This window comes from Dipodomys spectabilis, unplaced genomic scaffold (genome assembly GCF_019054845.1).
Source record: "Dipodomys spectabilis isolate Male_0828 unplaced genomic scaffold, ASM1905484v1 ptg000050l, whole genome shotgun sequence".
Lineage (NCBI taxonomy): Eukaryota > Metazoa > Chordata > Mammalia > Rodentia > Heteromyidae > Dipodomys > Dipodomys spectabilis.
The window spans coordinates 10159472-10184165 of NW_024870727.1; the positions used below are offsets into that span (position 1 = coordinate 10159472).

At 37.9% G+C, this 24694-nt stretch overlaps 1 pseudogene; it reads right to left on the minus strand.

The window, feature by feature from the left end:
• Positions 1 to 24694, minus strand: part of LOC122107261 — a 434407-nt pseudogene that overhangs the window by 61414 nt on the left and 348299 nt on the right.

Below are 24694 nucleotides of genomic sequence, written 5' to 3' on the forward strand. Positions count from 1 at the left end.
CATTATACAATTCTTCTTACCTATTTAAAAGATAATAACCACAAGAGAGCGAAAATGCTCTTACTTCCACACAAAGAATAACTTACTTATAAAATGACCTGTCTACTTTGAATAAGAAGTGGATGAATGAATGAGAATCATTAAATAAAATGGAATGCTTTATTTCAATCATTTGCATGATACTGAAAATACAAAAATAATGCAAGCGTATTGGTAGAAACAGAGGAGAAGAGTCAGCTTCCCAAGGCATTTGTGAGAGGTTCTTTGTTATAGTTCCTTGAATGGATCTGGTGGTATAAAACAATATTTCACAAGTCCTGTCTTGATCTGGTTTTCAAATCATGACTGAAAACTCTCAGGTCCCCTCCACAGGCAGTTTGCTAAGTCCCTGGGCTGGATATCCTCTCCTTGCCGGCCCTAATACTCCTGGGTTGGAATCACATGCTCAACACTAGAGGACCTTGAGTTCCCAAACCCAGATAACCCATCCCTTCTTTGGCTTATTATTCAAACTAACCAGCCTTCAGGACAGTAGTGAAACGGAACCTATCCCTAACCCACAGGAATAACCCACTTCCAACATTTCCAGTTTACAGTTACCCTGCCCAGACTATATAATATAACCATACCCGACTGCCTCCTCTCAATTGCAACAGTAACTAAGACATATTTTGTCTATACAAGTTGCCTCTAGGCGATGTCCTTCCACCGAAAAGACCTTAAATAGTCCAAGAGGAATCCACGTTTGCTTGATGAATCGGAAAGCAGATCTGGAAAGTCTTCTGAGAAGAAGCGATTCACACTAAATGAGAAGATATGAATCAAGGGAGACAAAGAGGAGAGTGGAACAGGAGGAACGGTGCATGCCTCCAACCCAAAGATGGAGCAGGTGCAAAGGGAGCGGGGAGGGGAGGGGATGTGCACGGGATGGGGTGTGGCCCTAGCACTGGGGATGCAGAGCTGCCAGTACGCCCAGGGCAGGGCATTGCTTCCCTGTACCTGAGCCTGTCCTGGGATACACGAGGTAGGAGCCTGGCCGGTGAGACAGATGTCACTAGACATCAAATGCTGAGGCCCCCTGTCAGCGCTCAAGGTCACTTCTGAACACTGTGGAGAAACAACGGAGGGTCTGTAGAGGTCGATGCCAGTGAGGAACAATCCCAAAATGCGCTTTCGGAAAGGGGCTGTGGGAGCTGCAGGGAGGGAGGGGAGTCATGGAGCAGACAGCCTGCTGGGTACTGTTAGGAAGGCAGGAGCCATTGGTGTGACTGGGGATGTGAACGGCTGGAGGTAGTGGGAAAGGGGCGCCAGGTGTGATTTCCAGCTGTGCTGCACTGGCTGAGGAATGGCCAGAGGTGTCACCCCAAGCCAAGAAAGGAGAGCCACAGGGAGAAGGGAAGCTGGGGTTAGAGGGGAACAGTATTCCCATGTAGCCTCCCCAGGGTAGCGATGGGGGGGACATGCTCTGGGGAGGTCTTGGGGGGAACAAGGAAGGCAATACAGTCTAATAACGTGGACTTGGGCCCCATTGTCTTCCAGCAGTTATCCTTGACAACGTTCTATAAGTGCAAAGGGCCACTGGGGAAAAAGTGAAAGGTGACAGTCAGGACTCCGAAAGTGATTTCAATGGTGAAGATGGAAGGAGGGGGAGAAAAAAAAATAAGTCTTTTGGAAAGAGGCTATGGATGATCACGGAGATAGGAATCACGTGAGAGAAGTTCATGACCAATAATCCTGGGAAGAGAGATTGGGAAGAAGGAAGGAAAGGTCATGCCTGTCAACTTGTGAAACAAAATAAGAAGGAAGCAAATGCACCTTGGATTTGATAGTGGGAGATAAGGCTTTCTCTAGAGGAGTTTTGTTTGTATAGAGAACTAGAAGAAGAAGATGGTAGAAGAGACTGAAGGATAGAGATTCTAAAAAGGAGGGTGGAATGGAATCTTGAGAAGTAATGTCTAAAAACCACAGGAGAACTCTGAGGAACTAAAGAGGCAGAGATCCGGGGTTAATTCTCAAGTGTAGGCACAGGATTAAGATAGGAGAGAGCCTTTAATAATTCCCATACTGTCTGCTAAATAGAAGACATACAGTATAGAGTCCAGCTATAGATAATGAAATCATTGAAGTTACTAGACCCAAACCATTGTCTCCTTGATTATTATGCTAGTGGCCCTTGAATGCTGGGATACTAAAGTTATCTGCTCCTATCTGATGTTCTTGAGAATTTATTCCTTCTGGTTCTTGGAATGTAGGACTATTTTTTGACAGTGCTGGGGCTTGAACTCAGGGCCTGGGCACTGTCCCTGGGCTTCTTTTGCTCAAGGCTAACACTCTACCACTTGAGCCACTGCACCTTATAAGGCTTTTTCTGTTCATGTGGTACTGACTGAGGGATCAAGCCCAAGGCTTCATGCATCCTAGGCAAGTACTCTACCACATTCCCAGCCCAGAAGTAGGACTATTTTTATGTCTTTTTTGCATTTTTTTGTCGGTTGTGGGGCTTGAACTCTGGGCTTGAGCGCTGTCTCTCAGCTCTTCAGCACAAGGCTAGTGCTCTACCACTTGAGCTACAGAGCCACTTCTGTTTTTCTGGTGGTTTATTGGAGATAAGAGTTTCACGGACTTTCCTGCCTGGGCTGGCTTTGAACCTCGATCCTCAGATCTCAGCCTCCTGAGTAGCTAGGATTACAGGCGTGAGCCACTGGTGTGCGGCACCCAGCTCTTTTTGCATTTTGTACCCTGCCAAAAGCTTGCTGTCTCCAGTGCTTTAGGAAGCAAAAGTACATTAACATACGACCTGCTGATAAATGAGTATGGAATGATCATACAGTGGAAATATAGTTGTGGATAGTGCTCTAAAACACTGAAAACACAGAAAATTCAAAAACAAAAGGTACATGCTTAAGGGATCAGTGAATGTATGTCTTAAAACTCTGGGGTTGTTTAAAAGCTCAGTTGAGGTACTATAACAAAATACCATTGGGTGGGTAGCTTGTATGTAACAAATACTGATATCTGCTACTCTGGAAGCTGGTAAGTCCATTCTCAAGACATCAGCAGACTGTGTAAAGGGGCAGGGCTCATTATTTGTAGGTTGTGCCTTCTTTCTGAGTATTCTTATGTCAAGGTCTCTTGGACATCTTTGTTAACAGCATCAATGCTACTCAAGAATGCTCCACCCTGATGAGTAAATCACCTTCCAGAAATTCTCAGTTCCTCCCACAATCAACATATGCCAGTGGTAGCAAGTCACCTTTATGAATTTGGAAGACAAAGTCACATTTATAACATAGTACAAACAAAGATACCCACTAGAAGTTATTTTGTTAGCAAAACAATATCATACCTAGGTTGTCTGGACCTTTATCATCTGTTTCGCTCTGTTGACATGGACAAGTAGATTTTGGCTAATGGTTGCTGAGTGTCTACTCTGTGTCAAACATTGTACTAATGCTTTTAATCTGTGTGGCCACTTTACTTCAATACATTCAATACTGAGGTAAACTGACACAGTGAATCGTTAAGTGACCATATCAAAGCCACCTAGCTTAAGTATGGAGAAATATGTTGATACCCTAATAAAAGGGAAGGAGGAGGGGACACAGCTTTTCCATGATATTCTGTTCTCAGATTAGCATTATCCTTTTCTCATAACCCTAAATCCCATGGCATATTTTAATAAATGCCTAATAGTAAAGCAAAATACGTGTATCCTACTTGTACACCAAGAACAATCTCTCATTTTACATCTCTGCATTGATGGAGTGTGCTGATTGGAGAAACATTGCAGGAGTAGATAAACAATTTTTGCAAGTTATTGATCTAAGCCACATGGAAGTAAATCATGAATCAGGTGGTGGGTATTAATGTAGCATAGAATTGCCTAAAAAACTCAGGAAAACAAAAAATACAAAGTATACACAGAAAGTGGGGTTCATCCCACTGTTCAATCAAGGGATTGTCTCACTAACCCCAGGTCCTTGAAGAGCCTCTCTCATTTGGCTCTTTTACTTCCAGAATCTACACTGTCTCCTGCATCTCTTCTGGGTATTCTCAGCTCTTGATGACGTTCTACTGTACAACATGTGTCTTGTGAAAGGTATACTTTTGCTTTCTGTGAATTATTTTCTAGCACTGGGTGCAGAATGGAGACAGAGACTCTGGAAAATCACAGGAACAGCATAACTGGACCAAGATCATACAATTCTTCCACGATGCAGCCGGAATTCAATCACTGGTCTGTCTCTGTGAAAAACTCTCAATCATCTTATCTAGCCCTAGCCTGTAAGAGAAAAGGAGAGATTCTAAAAGTGTTCTGGAAACTCAAGTTTTGGGGAAAAAAAGTTTTTGAATTGAGCTTAATATTCAACAGTCTGGATGGAAACTTGAGAAATTCATGATTCTTACCAAGGTCCCAGAATGGGGATGAGGAGGTCAAAGAGAATGTGTTCCTGAAATCCAACTTTTCAAGAATTAAATGCATCACTTGCCACACAAAAAGCGCTTCAGATTTCAAGAGTGATGAATTTAATAATGATGGAGAGGTGTCATCAATCTCACAAACTAAACAATTTTTTTAACCTGACATAGCCCTATTCAAGACATCAGCTGTCATCTGAAATGAATTCTGTTTCTCATTTGTCTTCATAAATAATGCAGCTAATTGAAAGGTTGTTACAGTGAAAGTCTTTAACCTCTTTCATCTCCAATTTGAGGGCAATCGCTTTGTGTTTCCTGGAAAGAATCTTCCACCCTCTTATCAAATAAAATCGAGGAGAAAGGAATCTTTTGTTTGAAGACTACCACATCTAATGGCTTTTTTTCTAATTCTATTTTATTTTTAATTTAGCATTGTCTTAAAATGTGAAACTCATGAAAACCTAATCTAAAGAAATGTATTCAGGCTCAAAGTTTTGCTCAGCATATCTTAGTTTTAATCAAGCTGCTCGGTTGTATATCTTCTCATCCAAATTCTATTTATTTGTAATCACATAGAGAGAAATAAAATCTTTAGGCTATACCATCTGGGTAGCTTTTATTTGCTATTTTCTCACTTTGTGAGAATAAAAAGGGACCACTGAACAAACAGATCATGACCATTCCATGAAGCTAGGAATGAATAATTCTTATATTAGAGAATCGAAGCAATTAAGATTTCTTTGGCTGTGGTTTCTCTAAGCAGACAGCAGTACTTCAACTTGTTTATTTGTGAATGTAGATATTAATAAACCTATGTGATGAGAGCATGAAAGAGAGAAAAAAGAACGAGGCAAGCTTTATATTTTCAATCATTTAATTATTTCACCTCTCTGGGAAGGCCAATTTCAGTAAATACATGAAAGGAAAGATATGATTATGAATAGAGATTTGGGCTGAGCATCTTTCACAAGATTGCTATAAAAATGGAAATCCAAGAAACATTTTATGAGGTATATCAAAGTGTAGCTAAAACCTTATAAGCGACTTCAAATGCAAATTGCACAGCAAACTATCGTAACTTTAAGTTACATAAATTACTTTAGTGTCTAGTTTCTGGCCTTTAAAAACCATCCACTGGTAACAGATGATTTCAGTCTACCTAATCAGTACTTGCATTCAGTTTTAGTATACAACATGAAATATTTGTCAATCAAAAACTATTGAGGAGCTGGGCGCCGGTGGCTCACACCTGTAATCCTAGCTACTCAGGAGGCTGCGATCTGAGGATCACGGTTCAAAGCCAGCCCAGGCAGGAAAGTCCGTGAGACTCTTATCTCCAATAAGCCAGTAGAAAATCAGAAGTGGCGCTGTGGCTCAAGCGGTAGAGCGCTCACCTTGAGCTGAAGAGCTCAGGGACAGATAGCGTTCAGGCCTAGAGTTCAAGCCCCACAACTGACAAAAAAAAAAAAAAAAAAAAACTATTGAGGAAAAGAAAACTATTGAGAGATGGTATGTTTTGTAGTAGAGACTATATGTAAAGTTCCAAAAGCTAGAAATTCTGGAACAAATGCAAATTGTTTTCCCTAATAAACAACAACAAAAACAGTGACTATCCTGCATTTTGTACCATTATTGCTGTATGTAAGGTAATACTCTAGGTATTTTAGAGGCATTCACTTACCTGTAAAGACAGAAGAACAAAGCTCAGATAATAGAATAAGGACAAGAGGCAATAACTGTCCAAGCATGGGTACCAGAAGGAGAGTGCTAAGAAGAAGCAGTTGAAAGCTGACACTGTGTTGTCAAGATGTCAAGGGGCAGACAGAGCAATCACAGTGGTTAAAAATGTCAACCATCATCAAGAATACAATGTAAAAGTCATAGCTTAGACTTGGTAACTAAGAGGTCAGCCCCTTACATTTTACACCAAGTCCAATTTCATATATACATACATATATAATGTAAACATACATGCATGCATGCATTCACACATACATGTAGGTATATGCATATATATATCACTGTAGGTACATATGCATTTTGTCATTAAGGCAACAGAACATGGTATTTCAGAAAAACAAAAACAAAGACTATCTTTAGCCAGAGTGAGAATGCTAAGAGGATGGGTGATATTTAGCATGAAACATGGTGAGTTAAGAATTAATGAGAAGCAGTAGAAAAAGACATGACTTACAGAGAATTAGGAGTAGTCATTTCCTCAGAGCAGGTCAAAGAACAACGGTAGAGAGAAGTGATCAGTCTGCATTTACAGGTCAATGACAGAAGGTGAGTTTTTATTACCAATAGCTATCATGACAATGTGTCATTTTAAATTTCAGCTCCTTTTATAAAATCAAATGTAGCATAAAACTTTCATTAGCAATTTTTAAATCACGTTTCTTATTGCATTTTCTGTATTTGTCAGAATTTATTTGGAGAACTTAAAAGTGAGCTTAACCAGGTTTCTCTGAAAACTGTTGCTGTTTGTTTTGGTTTGGTTTTTCTCCCAGAATAAAAGTTAATAGGTCTTTTTGGTTCTGAGACTTCTTATCTCTAAGGTAAGATATTGGACTAAATTATGCCTCAGATCCTTTCTAGATAGGATTCTATGATATAAAATACCCAAATATATTTCTTTTCAATAAAATCATTAAGCTACCTACTCATTTTTATTAAACTAAATCATAAAATTCTCACACTCTTTTATGCTTGCACTTATTAAAGTCTGAGTTCATTAAATGTTTTTTAAAGAAAATTAGAATGTTCTGAGGCATTGTTCTGCATAATCCAATAGAGCTCTCATTAGTAGATGATTTATAATAAATAATTTTGAAAGTTCGTAAAACTGAGGAAAGACAACATACAACTTCTATACTTTTCACATAAGGAAATCAGGTTGTATACAGATCTCATGGTTTAATGTAGATCATTTCAACTGGAATCCACTGCCCTACTGTCCCTCAATCCAATGGATGATATTTAATTTGCTTACTGGTATAAACATAACTATCTACCTTTCTGATGACTGCTAAACTTCAGTTTCCATTGTTTCTTCAACTTTTCTTTAAGCTTGATAATAGCTGTACTAATGGAGAACACAATAGCACTGAAAATCTGACAGGAATTCCACACCTATCAGCTTCCCCATACCGCATCTGTGAGACTCTTCTCTTCAATTAAGCACAAAACAGCAGAAGTGGGGCTATAGCTCAGTGGTAGAATGTTAGCTTTGAGTACAACAAACAGCTCCCAGGCCTGGAGTTCAAACCCTAGGACTGGCACACAGACACACACACACATATACACAGACACAGACACACACACATATGGGATATTTTGAGGGTGCTCTCATTATCTTAAACAATTTGAGAAAAATTATAGACCTCTGTTTTCATTAAAACAGCATGCATTCCAAAACTTTTCATGAGAACTATGAACAAAACTCTTCCTAATTATATTGGGAACCTCAATCCTGTAGGGAGAGCCAAGTGGCCCATAAACTCATGTACACAGCATCTTTGCCAAGTACTAGAACTCCTCTTATACTAGTTTGTGATGCTCCTCACTCTCACAGAGGCTGACAGTAACAGCTGTGTATGCAGTACACAAGAGCAACACTTAGAGAGGGAGCCCTTTACAAAATCAGCTCATCTGAAATGCTGGAAGTGTTTGGGGTGTTTGGAATTTGTTGTGACTTTAAGAGACTGCAAAAAACAAGACTCGACTCAAAAAAAGTCACAGCAATCTGGACCTATAGTTGATGGACAGATTGGGAAAAGAAAGGAAAAAAAGGAGGAAAAATAGGAAGAAAAATTATTTCAAGAACTCCAATGCAATGAAATCATATAATTGTCTAGATCCGTCTTTTCTTCCGTGGCTCTAATATTCAGTAAAATGAATGTCTATTATAATCTCCTTTTGAGCATTGACTGCCATTCTGTCTTTTGTTAGGAAAGCAATCCCAAAGGGAAGAGAACTAATTCAACTTCTATGTATTTAAAAAAGGAAATACACCAGTGACTTATACCTGAGATCTTAGCTATTCAAGACACTGAGATCTGAGGATCATGGTTCAAAGTCAGCATGGGCAGAAATGTCTATTATTTCCAATTAACCAGCAAAAATTCAGAAGTGGAGGTATAGTTCTCAGCCTTAAACAACAACAACAGAAAGCCAGTGAGAGTGCAAGAACCCTGAGTTCAAGCCACAGTACAAGCAAATATATAAATAAAAATATTTCAAACTTCCTACAATATGGTCCAAAGTAGAGACAACTATGAACTCAGTTCTCTACAGTGAAGTCTTTCAGAAAAATATGCAAGCAACTGTCCTTAAAGTCACAGTAGCAATCTTTAAGTGAAAATTTTTATTCCCTATTGGCCTTGAATTTTTTTATTTTTTGTCAATCGTGGGGCTTGAACTCTGGACATGGGAGGTGTCCCTGAGCTATTCAGCTCAAGGCCAGTACTCTACCACTTGAGCCACAGCACCACTTCTGGTTTTCTGGTGGCTAACTGGAGATAAGAGTATCATGGACTTGCCTGCCTGGGCTGGCTTTGAACCTCAATCCTCAGATCTCAGCCTCCTGAGTAGCTAGGATTATAGGTGTGAGCCACCAGCACTCGGCAAATTTTTTTATTTTTTTTGGTCAGATGTGGGGCTTGAATTCTGAGCTTGGGTACTGTCCCTGAGCTCTTCAGCTCAAGGCTAGCGCTCTACCATTTGAACCACCATGCCACTTTGAAATAAATTTAAGATTTTTCTTGGACTCTTTTTCATTTCTATTGTTGATTTTTGCCAATCCTTAAGTCTGAACTCAGGGCCTCATAGTCTCTTAGCTTCTGGCCAGCACTCTACCGCTTGAGCCACACCTCCACTCCATGTTTTTGCTGGTAAATTGGAGACAGGATGGCTTGCAACTGTGATTCTTCAAATCCCAGGCCCCTTAGTAGCTCATAGAGAAGGCATCAACCACAGTGTCTGCCTTCATTCTTAGACTCTTTTGAACAACATTGATGCCATGGAAAAGTCTATCATTTGAGATATTTTAGTATTTCTGAAACCAGAATTCAGTGTGTGCACAATGGCAGGACATCAAGATTTCTATGAAGGTCAAGCATTGGGCTCTTATTCTAACAGCTTCATCAGAATGTTATATAAGGATTAAAGCCTGGAAATTATTGCAGGCATGAAGTAGCTTAATTTACTCATCCTTAATAAAAATAAATAAACTCCATTTTTTACACCCTGTTGAAATTCTGCCTAATAAATGGAGATGAAAATAAGCTATGGATATAACATTCATGTACACATAGGATAAGATTTGGCATTTAAAAAATTAAAATAGAAAAGATAAACCACACTATCCTATCCAACTCCACTTTAGGGCTGATGTCATTAAAATAAAAGTTAGAACATTCAAGGGCAATGATGCTCAGAAGTTAAGAGCTTAATGATTGCACTGGCTAATAATTGGTAGAGTTTTGAAAGCTAATTATGCCTGTAAACAAAATCTAGTTGGTGACTGGAGTTTTTGTTTTATCTTATCAGAGAGGCCAGATACTATTGATTCATATTAATCACTATTTTGCAAAATAGTTTTATATTAGATACCAAAATTTACAGCTCAATATTACTGATACATACCTCATTTGCATGTATCAATAATTCTGTTGCTCCTAAGTATTTTGTGACTCAGAGAATTCATAGTGATAGTTTAAAGATGCTACTCACAGTTGATGTCCTAAGGTTGGTATTGGGGATGACATTGGAGCTTTTACTAAAACCATTAATATCCCAAAACAAAGAGGATTGTCTCCAGAAATGATGATGTGTGTACTGCCTGCTGTTTCACAACTTGTGCTTGCTGTAGATATAATCACAATGATACTGAAGTCCCCAGATATTAAAATCTGATTTTATATGTCCCTCATTTGACTTTGGACAAGTTTCTCTTCTCACTCTTTTGTGTTCTCATAAACTGTCTTCTCTGGTCAACATCACACCTGTGACTAGGACATTATTACCTTAGCCTTGGTATTCTCTCATCACCTGTAAACCATGCTAAGGAGAAGAAAAGGAGTTAAACTACATTGGCTGGTTCATCTTCCGAGTTTTGTCATTACAGAGCACATGATAAGATACTAATAATTCTGTGTGATAAATTAGTTAAACTTTATGTGACTAAACCCAGCAATTAAGTAGTCTTGTACTAGGTCTTACATTTGTAATATAATACTTAGTTCAAAAATGAATACAGATAAAATTAGATGTATTTTAAAAAATCATCTGTGGATCACAGCTCAATGAAAAAAAAACAATGAAAACAAAAAAACCTGTAAATTTCTTCAGCAAAAATACAATTTAAAGATCATGCAAAAAAGAAAAAGATTTCTTTTGTTGTTGTTTATAAAAGTAAGGTGCTACTGAGTTCTTCAAACATTTATAATAAATTTAGAAAGCTACAAGACAGTAGGATAGTCCAATAGGGTCTCAGTTAGTAGATGATTTGTAATGACTTATAATTTTAGCAAATTTACAAAATGTACACATTTTAGGAAATTTTATTTTGGGAAAGTTATAGAATTTGGATTCCTAGAAATGGGAGTGAAAAACAATAGCCTTATCAGACACAAATTACATTTAGGAACATTTTGATGCAAAATAAATATATTGTAATCTACACTTAATACATGTACTTTTAACTATGCATGAGTTAACTCAACTCCTTGGCAGATAATCGACTGTAATTTTCCTAAGGACTGAATCTTAACCATGACTGCAAGTCTGAATTCAATTTGTACATCTGGTCAGAAATGAGATCATCATAGCTAGTAATTAGCATGGCAAAGTTCCCCAAAGTACCATTGTGGTTCTGTTGCATACATGTTGCATGTCAAACAAAACTGAGAAATTTATACATCACTGAGCATGGCAGAAGCAAGATCCTATAGAAATAGTTGCACATTTGAAGATTCAAGTTTTGCTTGTGAATGTCCATTTCTCTTTCCCTCCCCATCTTTTTCTTTTCTTTCCTTTTTTGTTTAGGTCTTTTATTTTTACTAGCAAGACATCTTTTCTTTCATTCTCTAGGATGGAATTGAACTTGATGATGATCAACTTCTTTAGATATTTTTACAATAGGAATAATAAAGAAAAAAACCCTTTCTTTCTACCCCTACATGGGCAGGTCGATTTTCATTGAAAATGGCTTCAAGCTGGTTCTAATATTTACTCACTTATGCAGGTGCGTGCATCAGCATGGAGTCTGTATCCCGTATCACATTCACAGTGGAAGGTGCCCAGAGTGTTAATACAGCACTGCTGGCAGCCTCCATTCAACAGGACGCATTCATCGACATCTAGAGGAGGAGGACAGATGGTCAGGATTACAATGTCATGCCAATGTCAGCTTCGGAGGGATGGCACAATATTCCTTTGATACACAGCATGGGTTCTATTGTACAAAGTCACCATCTCTGTGGCCACAAATCTGTGCTTGTTTGATCTACCATGTAAACAAGAAAATGGAGATAGAAACTTTATAGAGTTTTTTTTTTTTTTTTTTTTTTTTTAAGCTCAGTAACCATGGGTGGAGGGATCGTCTCACCATTTTCTATTCTTTACATACTGGCTAATTAGACAGATCTGAGATATGGATATTTCCTTGGGGAAGGAAACTGGAGGGGAGAATTACAATAAGCCACTCTATCTGAAGCAGCACAGGCTAGTAGATAAACAGCTATTATTGGTTCGACACTGCTGAATAAGGCCAGTAATGGAGTTAAGACCTTGAATCTCCTTCTCCTGTGCTCAGGTAGACTTCAAAGCAAAGGCAGATAAATTCCAATAAAGGCAGGGCTTCATGTTCTTAAAAATACATCAATATAGTTGCTCTACTGACTTCAGCTTCTTCGTTCTCATTCAAACTGTCATTTTTGGAACTATCATGTATATATGAGAGGTTACTTTAAATTCAGAAAATGGAAAGAGGTCAAGATTCATGAGGAGTTATGTTTTGTGATGTTCCCGATCGTGATAAATAAATATAATATTCATTTTTCACTAGGAAAAGAAAAACCCTTTCGTTTATTAGAATGCATACTTCCTTGCACTCAATGTAGTCTGCACTTGTATATCTGAAATCACAGGAACATAGTGTCCACAAACCTAAGAGGAGATTTTCAGGTAATCAATTTAGAGACTATAAATATGTTCTGTGGGTTATTTTGAGAATAAAAATCATAGTAGCCATGGTTGTACATACTTATAACCTTAATACCCTGAAGACAGAAGTAAGAAGACTGTGTTCCAGGTTAGCCTGGTCTACATAGTGAAACCCTATGTAGAAAGATAGATACACAGAAAAAAGAAAAGAAGGAAGGAAGGAAGAAGGCTCACAAAATGAAAGGGAAAAAAAAGCAAAAAAAGGAAGGAAGCAAGGAAGGAAGAGAAAGAAAGAAGAAAGAAAGGACAAAAAAAGAAAGGAAAAGAACCAAAAGAATAGAAGGAAAGAAAGAAAAGAAAGGAGGAAGAATGGAAGAAAGAAAAGAATGAAAGAAGGAATGAAGGAAAAGAAAAGCAAGGAAAGAAAGAAAAAAGAAAGAAAGAAAAAGAAAGAAAGGAGAAAATGAACGGAAGAAAGGAAAAAAGAGAAAGAGAAAGAGAAAGAGGTGGAAATGTGGCTCAAGTGGTAAAGCTCTAGTCTTGAGCAAAAAAAGCTCAGGGACAGCGCTCAACACCTGTGTTCAAGTCCCAGGACTAGCAGGGAAAAAAAATCAGGGGAACAAAAGAATCGACCTTTAATAGAGTAGTATCAAATGCTCAGTATTTCGTTTGGCTTTTTTTTTAAATCTCTTTACTGATCATTTGGGCAATATATAACCAATAGTTTCTTAAACCTGGCAGCCCATTAGCGTCATTTGATAAGCATTTAAAAATGCCAATAACAGAGTTCCAACCTTAACAAATCTTATTTAATTATTCTGGCTAATAATTTGGGGAAACAAAAATAATTTTATAATACCCTAAGTGAGCCTAATGTGTATCCAGCCTAATGTGCCTGCTGTGACTATGGCCTTCATTCATTAGAGTCTTGGTTCAACTGTAAGCACTAATTTAGTTGATCTGGGGCCGAAGATTCCGAATTTCCCAAAGATTCAAGGTGATTCTAATGGCCTTTGGATCGTATTCCAACCAGCAGGAGTGAAGATAATCCTCTCTTTAGCAACCAGTGTCATCTGGATCATAAATGTGAAGATTTGATTCCATTTTTCAGTTGTTTGGCCAAGCCACATCAAATCAGTGCAAGTGCCTAAATCAATACTTGGACAAAACTACTTAACTAGATAAAAAAAAAAATACACAGGAGGGAAAATAAAATTATAAAATATTTTAAGTGCTTAATAAAAGCCCCTAAATTAGTACCAGTTTTTCCCTTTATATTCACATTAATAATAATTTAAAGACCATGTTAGCAGTCTCTCATTCTTTTTTTGATAGACCACCTCTGATATGAAATAACACTGGATTAAATTGCCATGATATTAGATACCATTGAAGCGGTCACAAGTGATTTTCTTTTCCATCAAGATTCTGCCCAACAGAGTTAAAAACCAGAAATGTCAATATTACATTAAAATGCTATTATCAAGTATACTTCATGTGAAGAAACAATTGCTCCAAAATTTTTTTTGAGTTATATCTTCATGTCAGATGCCCACAGAAAGCCGACCCTCAGAACCAGAACTTCAGAATAGTGCCAGGAATAATGATAATGATTAGAATTTTTGAGCATTATCACTGTGAGATAAACCCACAATTTCATACCATAAAAGACTGTTAAAAAGAATCCACTATGTCTGCTCTTTTTCCTTTTTAATATCCTTTCTGCTATATTTATCCCCCAAACTATTTCCCCAGATGGCCACAGAATATAATAGCATAAAAGAACTCATGTTATTATCAAATGGATTTTGCACAGAAAAGCTTGCCGAGACAACAATGATCCACTTTTGTTCCTACACAATCAACATTATTTCAGATTATTTTTTTCTCAGATTGTGTGACCATTTACTGAGGACCAGGGTAAGATAAATTATTCTTCCATTTGTCTTGTAACCTACAGTTCTCAGAACCTGGCTGATAAAAAGTAAATATTCCTGCGGTGCTTCCTGTTAGATTGCTTTGTAGAAGTGTTCACTTCGGGGGAAATACGGCAAGGTGTAGTGCAGAGACCCCCAGGTACTGAAAAGTAACCAGGCTCTAAATTAAAACTGCTGACATTTGCTTATAGTGCCTTAATGTGTGATCAAATCAACACCTTAAGGTCATGTTATAGTATGAAGTAGGTACTCCATGAATGTTCCATGAAGGAATGAATAAATGATTAAGTGGTTTGAGGGTTGTTTACTTTCATTCAATTTCCTTATCTTTCTGTATTCACCAATGGTTTCTCTCAGAAATGGGCTTGTATACTCTCTCTTCCCTTGTATCAGCCTCTGCCCTTGTTTTCTAGTCATCACTGCATAGCTTTAACCATCGAGGTTACATATAATTCTACTGATGGACATATTTGAGCTGTCTGTAATAAATATTGAATTTTTCTGCTCACTTAGTATCCATGCCTTTTTCTCTTCGTATTCTAAATAACCAGATCATTTCATTTCAAAGAAGCCCTGTAGTTTACATGGAATTGAGCCAAGAGGGCTTTAGTTCAATATGATCTCATTTCCATTTACCACAGTAAGTGGATCAGGTTGTATCTTCTTTCGCATATGCTGGAGTTGGGACCCAAATGCTACAGAACAAGTCAGGGTTGAACATTAATGATTTGACAGCAGAGAAGATGTTGAGGATGTCTGTAAGGATGTTAGCACAAGATCAACTCTCCACTACCATGGATCAACACACACAACCCTAAAACCTGAGCCACGCATAACATTTTCTCTTCTTCATTAATATCCAATATAATACCAAGTTTCAAGATAACAGACTTACTTCCCAACACTATTTGCTTCTTGCCTTTGCTGTCATTACTACAATCCGACCTCCAAGGATGGTTGCAGGGGACTATTAACAGCTTCCTCCTTATCTGCCACTGGGTCTTCTAGAGCCTTCTCTGCTGTGCAGCAAAAAAAAAGCGACCAGCACCTTCACACCCTCAGTCTTCCCTGGCCTTCATGCCTGTCTCATTGCTCTTCAGGTGAGATAGAATCATGGTGAGGTTGGCAGGTCTCTGCATGGTCTCATCTCTACAATGTTGTAGCAATACCAATCTGATTCTGAGTTCTTTGAAGACTCCATTTTATTCTACGTAATTCTCCCAGTCTTTACCTTGAAAATGTATCTCCATCTTATGGATATCCAACGAACTCCATTACCTCAGAGGGACTGACAATGGAGTGGAAGCATGTAGGTAAGGAGGAGCAGGAAGCATAAAGGAATCATAGGCGGATACCAATATCTAAGGCAAGTTGAGGGCAAAACACACAAAGCTGACTGAGAAGGACATGCAAAGGAGTGAGGGACATCATAAAAGCCAGAGAAGGGGATGCTTCCAGAAGAAAAACCGGCATCCATGCAAAAGCATCGCGAGGAACCTTAAAGTGACTATGGGATTTAGCGTCAAGGATTTCGTTGATGAAACGGCAAAGACAAAGGATGCCAATAACAATAATTCTTCTTAGCAGCTATTGATTATTGACTATGTGTCATTGAAGGCTCTAAATTCTTTACATATGTTAGTTTCATTATTTCTCAAAATAGCTATGACGTGTGATACTACTTCTGTTTGCAGAGGGATAGAGAGAAATCTATTTGAATGGAGAGGTGGGGATTAGCCCAATTTTAGTGAGTTATAATAAAAGGAGAATGAAATGTAAGCATATACCTTTTACTCAGTTTGACTCTTGAGAAAGAGTATATTTGGCAAGAAAGTGAGAAGGGAATTTTAGGGTGAATGCCCCTTGCAGAAGTTTAAATACTTATGCAAAGGGACTGATGAAAGGTTGAAGATAAAAGATCCTTTAGAATCTTAAATTATATCAGTTTGTTCCAGTGGAAGGTACAATCACAGATGCTACACGTTCTTGCTAGGTATATTAAGAATGTATTGGCTGGATCACTCTTTACCCAAGTGATTTCTCAGAGCTGTATTTGCACCGAGAAATAGCTAACATCTCCCCTGAGGAAAAGAGCAGACTTGTTTTCCCTAACTAGAGCAGAAATGGATTCCCCAAGGGGTAAGCAATTGCATTCACCAGCATTCTTAATGGGCTCGTGGTGTCACTGCGGTGGGATTTGGAGGAGTGCAGGGAATTGACACCGACAAATGGAACCAGCTACTGCTTTTGCCATGAGTAATAAGTCCTTTGCTTCTGACCTGGGAGACTTGGGTCTTTTGTCAGCCTCCATGATAGGGCAACAGCTTAATTTATTAGCATAAAAGTAGGTAAAATCCCAGAGCCTGCCGAGTTCTTTCCAGTACCCAGAATAGAAACCACTTAGGCAATCATCTACTCCTTTGGATTAGAGACAGAGTCTGCTGCCAAGGGAGAAGATACAGGGAGCCCTGAGTAGTTTTCTGTCTTCTCATACTACTGACAGCTGTTGATTGCTTATGAGTAAAACATGCTTTATTAATAAAGCATGATACTGGGTATATCTCTGATCTGCCTGAGTTTGATCCAACAGTCTGATCCTTTGTGTAGGTTTAGTGAGGAAGAAATAAAAGAGGCCTCGCTGTCATGACTTTATGTGATTAAAAAAAAAAAAAACCCAGCAAGGACACAAATATCCTACATAGGAAACTAAGAGCCCTAGCATGCCTCATATTCTTACTGTATGTTACAAACTTTAAATATTTTGCTATCTTTTGTTCTGTTAGAAACACTGTGTTCTCCCTCTCTCTCCCTCTCTCTCTCAAATATTAGATGACTTTTTAAAAATTTATTTTTATTATAGGTTAGTAGTTGTATAAAGGAGTTAGCATTCAATAGATACGTTTATGAATACAATGAAACTTGATTGATGTTGTTTCTTTCATTATTCTCCCTATCTCTCCAAATCCAATTTTCCCAATCCTCTTCAAATTTCTTTGTGTGTGTGTGTGTGTGTGTGTGTGTGTGTGTGTGTGTGTGTGTGTGTGTGTGTGTGTGTGTGTGTGTGTCCTAGGGGCTTGAACTCAGGATGAATGTTGTTTCTTAGCTTTTTTAGCTCAAGGTTAGAGCTCTATCACTTGAGCCACAGCTCCACTTTTGGCTTTTCTTGGTGGTTAATTAGAGATAAGAGCCATGGACATTCCTGCCCTCGCTAACTTTGAACCACAGTTCTCAACTCTCAGCCTTTGGAATAGCCAGAGGTGTGAGCCACGGGCACCAGGCTAATTTTCTAAATTCCATAAGATAGGCATTGAATATTATGTTTGCATTCTACCTTGTTTACCCCTCTTCTCTAAACTTCCTCCCATCTATCAAGTAACAGTTTCTAATATTCATTTTGTTGAAGTGTTAGTTAGGTTTTTCCTAAGGAATTACACCATTTGAATTCTCCCCTGCAATTCTTCAGTTAAATCATTTGTGTATACTTGCATACAGCCCTGATATATTTACTTGTTCATTTGTAAATTAGTTGTAGCTTCCACATATGGGAGAAAATACATGTCCCTTGTCTCTCTTGGCCTGATTTACTTCACTTAACATAATTTTTTACCAGTCCATCCATTTCTTTACTGATGATATCATATCATTCTTCTTGATGGATGAGTAAAAATCCCCCTTATATATACAGATAACACAATTTCTTGATACATTATTCGTTGAGAAGTATCTGGATGTTTCTTTACATTGGGTCTGGCAAATGATGGTGACTTTTTTCTGTATAGAAGATTAGCCTCCATGTTAGCAAAATGCAAAAAAATGATCAATTTTCTGTTTTTGCAGTCAATTCAAAAATAAAACCTTCATGGACTAGGTTTGCCCAATGATATACTACTTGGAAAAATTTGGTAGACTTCTCAGATTTTCTTGCCATAATTTAAAATTTCTTAAATTGTTCACATGTGAGGCTATAGAATTTTCAGGACTGAGTATGAGATATAATAACCTGTATATTCTTCTTTTTTTGTATGGATATTAAAATAATTATATCATGCTTTCAATAACAATTAAATCTTACTGCTTTTCTACCCTATGGCTCAATAACCCATCATCAGTGTCAGTTTTGACTGATTTTTATGCTTCATGATGATTTATGCTTTCTCATTTTTGATTGGATTCTAGACACTGTGAATCTTAGTTTGTTAAGTGCTGGAATAGCTATATATCCATCTTAATATTATGGAATTTTGCTCACGAATATAGTTAAGTTACCCCAAATGAGTTTGATTAATTTGAGGCCTTGCTTTTAAGACTTGTTATGTAAGTGAGGAGCAGCTTTTAGCTCAGGGACGATTCTCTAATACTGAAGGAAGACATTGATTATTTGTGCCAGAGCTTCATGCATTATGCATTAACTCTATTCGTCAATAAATAAGAGAAGTCCATGCCTATTCATTGAGAAATAATATTCCTTTGAGAAATGTTAGGAAGAGTTTCCTCCCTTTAGTAGTTTTTAGTCTTATTTCCTCAACTGTGTGTGCGCATGCATGTGCACACACACACACACACACACACACACACACACACACACACACACACACAGAGGTCAGTTCTTCATCACATACTTGAGGAAGACCCTCTGCTATCTTCTTGATCCTAATGATAGCTGCCCACAGGGCAGGTGTTGCCCTGTCTTCAGGGTAACAAGTATAAGAAGGGGAATTCCAGCCAGATGGTGATGGTTTATGCTTATAATCCTAGCTACTCAGCAGGCTGAGATCTGAGGATTGCAGTTCAAAGCCAGCCTAAGCAGGAAAGTCTGTGAGACTCTTACTTCCTATTAACCACCAAAAACTCAAAGTGAAGATGTGCATCAACTAGTAGAGTACTAACCTTGAGCAAAAAAGCTCAAGGACATTGGCCAGGGCTCTGAGTTCAAGGCCCAGGATAGGTAAATGTGTGCACTCTTGCATGTACATGTGCATGCCTGTGTGCGTGCACACGTGTGCATGCACACACACACACATACACATACACACACACACACAGAGGAATTCCACTTCCTCTATTTCTTCCACCTTAATTACTTCCTAGAGTCTCCCTTATGTAAAAGTTCAAAATAACAAATAAGCATACAAACATTAAGTTAGTTTTATTAGAGATATTCTTACTCTATTTGCAGCTTATATGGACATTCTAAATGTGGTATCTGGCCTTCCATTCAGAAGTACTTTTCAGTAATTGTCACCAAATTTCCATTCCATCACTTTGCCAAATATACAGAATATAGTAACTGAGATCCTTGATAAAAGTAATTATACATCAATCAAACATAAAATAAAAGGTAGATAACTAAAGAGGAAATTCTTAATATCTTTTTTCTAGTACAAATCAACTCTTTCTGGTAAGTTCGCAAAAGACTTTACTCTTTGTACGATAATTTTAAAGAAGTTAAATACTTCAAAAGTCTCTTATCAAAGGACTCATTGAGAAAAATTCTGTGATCAGGCTTCCTGGAAATTATACTTTCTGGCGTGTTCCTTCCTACTTCCTTCTTTTAACTTTTGGGACATGGCTGTGTATCAAGGGCTTGGACCTGATGTATGATATTTGCTGCACTCAAGTGCAAACGAGCACTGTCACAGTTCACATGGGATGCTCCTCAATAAATGTATTCCACAATTTCCCACCACCTCACAAGTCAGGAGACTTTATTCACATTGACTCAGTCTCATGCTTGGTCAACCTCAGTTGCAATTCAACAGTGAACATTAGTATCTCCCGTAAACCTCATTATTGAGTGGAAGTCTTGTGAATTCTCTCCAGCTTGTTCATAAACTCTGCGTTTCATGCTCTTTGACTCCTTATGAAAACACAGGCCACCAGAGCGAAATACCTAGTGGCAATTTCACCTACAGACTTTTGGGGACAAATGTTAGATAGATAGATAAATAGCACATAGATAGTTTGATAGATGGGTGGATCATAGATGATAGATGACAGAAAAAGTATTTTCTACCAAATAACTTAAAATATTCTATTAATGTATCATATATATCATATCATATATCTCCTATGTATACATATGTTACATACAATAAATATATTTACATATTTAATAACAAAATGGAAAGTATTCATGACATTGTCTCCTATGTAAAAATGATAAAATCTTGGCTTTTGCTTTAACTTTCTGTGAAGACATTTAAATTGTATACCACTTCTATTTCTTTTCTAGTAAGAATTTTTATGACTATACCAGGAATCATTGATTTATACAAATGTAGAATTGGTGAGGACCTTAAGAAATAAACTACTCAGGATTCCTACACATTATAGCATCCCTTTCTTTTTTTTTTTTTTTTAAGTTGGTCATGAGGCTTGAACTCTGGGTCTGGGCACTGCCCATCAGCTCTTCAGCTCAAGGCATGCGCTCTACCACTTGAGGCACAGCACCAGGTCCAGTTTTCTGATGGCTAATTGGAGATAAAAATCTCATGGATTTTCCTGCCTGAGCTGGCTTTGAACCAAGATCCTCAGATCTCAGCCTCTTGAGTAGTGAGGATTACATGGGGGCTTGGCAGCCCAATCCTTTCATTTATGACAATGACTACATTCTGATTAAACACTCAGGGGGCTCACTGTTAATCTATTTTTCCTTGTTTCATTTTTCTCATATATGTATTTTCATTAATGTGTTGTATAGATTGCTTCACTGATAATGTCCATCTATATACAATGTACTTCGATCAGACTCATCCCTATCACTTTCCCAGACCACCTGCTTCTCAAACCAGCTTCAACTGGCTTCATTGTTCCATTTTCACACACGTATCTAAAAGATTTTGGTTATATTTACGCTCCTTTAGCTCTTCTTCTCCTTCATATTCACTTCTCCCCCTTTTTAAAAACTTTGTGCCAGTCTAAGGTTTAAATTCAAGGCCTGGGCTTTTATAAGCAAGGCTAACACTTGAGCTACAGCCCCACTGCTGGCTTAATTGTCAATAAGAGCCTCATGGACTTTGCTTGCTGGCTGGCTTCAAACTACTACCCTCAGATTTCAGCTTCCTGATGAGCTAGGATTATAGGTGTGAGCCATAGGTACCTGGCACCTTTCCCACTTGTTAAGTCTTTCTATATTTCCTGCAGCAGATTTCTACCTTTCCCTTTCCTTTGCATTTATAAAACACAATCCTATTACAAGACTTCTGATAGAAACATAAAATAGTGAAAAAAAATAAAAACATGGACAAGATCATATAAGTGAGATGATTTAATATTTTGCTAATTAATTATTACATTTGGGATTTTTGCAAGTTATTATCACTGAGAATAAAAGGCTTTATCTTGGTTTGCAAATTATACTTTGTTTCTGATGAAATGTCTTCTTTTATTTTTTACTCATTATTTACTTTCCCTCCATATTTCCTAGGCTAATAATTGTGAAACTAAACATGGGATGTTCTACCTAAGTTTTCTCCTCTTTTTTCTTATTTATTTATTCACTTATTGCCTATGGTTTTCAACTAAACCTGCAAGAAAGATGAATTAAATTCAAAGTGCACCTCTAAACTATCTAGGATTTAAGCCTTTAATTAGAAATCCATTAAAATAATTGTATTCCCTTTTAATGTAGTCACTTAACCTGTAGTTAAAAGTGACTTCTATTATTATAAAATAGCTCATATATAATTTGATGCTATACTGCTCCAAATTGTTTCAGAAATATTACCACTTGTGAATTAAAAATGCTCAAGTTAGTGCTCACAAAAATTGGTCCGTTGATTAGATTTAAACATTCCACATTGGAACAAAATGATATTTGTTTTTTTTTTTCCATTGCCTTCATTAATCTCACTCAAATACATTGGAGTAACTTAGTAATCAGACCCCCTCAAAACTTAAGAATTACCCACAATTCTTCAGTTTCTTTGATTTTCATCAGCCAACTTCATAACTAACATACGTTGTTCCTTTTGGCCTCAATCTTTTGCCTTCCATGTCATCGGTCAAATGTCCATCTTCTGTCTTCTTGCTTTCTGCTCCCCCATTCTGCTACTCCTCTTACCCCCACAGCCTGTGGTCCAGCAATTGCCACCTCTGTGTCATTCATTGCTCTCTGCTCTGCTGGATCCCTCACCTTTACACCTTTACACCTTAGAACCTTTACACCTCGAAATCTGAGTAGATGATGGTTATCGATAATTCCATTGAAGATCTTGCCCTTGTGGGGAAGAAGTTCATGACCTAATACCTAAATTCATTATTCTCCAAAAGGTATCCATCCAGGTAAATTTCCAATTTTTACTGAATCCTTGAAAGTGTACAAAGTGGAGGACAAACTCCTGAGATCTAAGTGAACTTGCTTCTAACTAATGATGTCCTTTGTCTAGACTGACTTGTATACAACTTGGCTCAACACAAATGGTTCCATTCATTATTGCAAAGGCTTTTTGCTAATTCCAGTCCCTGGCTCACTCAAAAATCACCCTGAGTGTTTTTTTCTGTTTTCTGCATACCAGAATTCAACCATCCTACAAGTTCCAGTGACCTGCCCTTAGAACTGGGAATGGGCCCTAAGGACTCATGCTTGTTAGGCCAATTTTCTACAATATACCCTTTTCCCCTTTGTTTCATTTATTTATTTTGAAGCAGAGACTTGGTAACTGCTACTCACCTCAGTCTCCCAGGTACCTAAGATCATAGTGCAGACCACCAAGTTCATATCTACCTACTATTCTTATTTTTTTTTTATTATAAATTATCTTGTTGGTTTCTCCAACTGGAAATGATTTAGTTCCTAGGAAAATCCCTACAGTAGCTGGGCAGCTCACTCCTTTAATCCTAGCTAGTCAGGAGGCTGAGATATGAGGATCAAAGGTTGAAGTCAATTCAGACAGAGAAATCTTTCAGAGAGCAAAAAGTCTAAAGTGGAGGTGTGGTTCAAGTGTTGGAGCCCCAGCTCTGAGTGAAAAAAGCTCAGGGACAGCTCAAGGGTTCATGTCCCTATTTAGTTCCTAGGAAAATCCCTACAGTAGCTGGGCAGCTCACTCCTTTAATCCTAGCTAGTCAGGAGGCTGAGATATGAGGATCAAAGGTTGAAGTCAATTCAGACAGAGAAATCTTTCAGAGAGCAAAAAGTCTAAAGTGGAGGTGTGGTTCAAGTGTTGGAGCCCCAGCTCTGAGTGAAAAAAGCTCAGGGACAGCTCAAGGGTTCATGTCCCTATTTTCCCCTCTTGTAAACACCCTAATTTTCTTGATAACTATTCATAAATAATTTTGTTTCCTTTTGTTGAAATATAGACTCATTAAGATAGGACAGAAAATTAATTTCCTATAGTTAGTATGGGTGTTAATCCATTTCGATGTGATTTGGCATTCGTTTAATTCTGGTGAAGCAGTGAGAATTACATTACCAGCTCCATTTGAGACACAAACGGGAAGTGAAGCTGAGATGGTATAAGTAATTTGGGCAAGGTCAGACCACTTGCTACTAAATGGCAGAAGCAGATCCAAGCCCTCAAGCTTCTGATGATAAATCTAGTGCTTGTTTTCCTTCTCATATGCTACTACCATCATTGTTATACGGTGGATGTGTGATGAGCACTTCTACTTTTCATGTCTATTTTTCTCTTGTAGATACCCAAGAGAAATGTATTATCAAAAAAGTGACTAATATACATAAGCATATTCACTTGGTAACCTACTCAACATTTTTTTAAGTTATAAAACAATTCATTTATCAAGTGGCACACCCTGAATCCGCTACAGGAAATGGTGCCAGAAATATACCTAAGCAATGTTAGAGATATTCCAATCAAGGTTGCAGAATGGATCCAGATTTAAGTCTATCATTATTTTAGCCACTGGATCTAATTCACAAAGGAAAAGCTGTTCACACCCGAGGTGACAGTGTAAGGAAAATACATTTCCAGCTTTATCACTGGAGAGTTTCTGACTGCAGGCAAACTTGCCACAGATGAGGTTCTCAGCGAGAACTGAACAAGGAAGAGGCATTTGGAGGGGCTGAAGTGCTTCAGTAAAGAAAACACACATCTAGCCCCATGTTCTTTCTTCCACTACTGTTCTGAACGTGATTTCGTGGATTCACAAAGGCAGCACAAATGAAAGAGATGGAAAAGCACAGGCTAGTAACATTCAAAGGGAAGCAAAAGCTG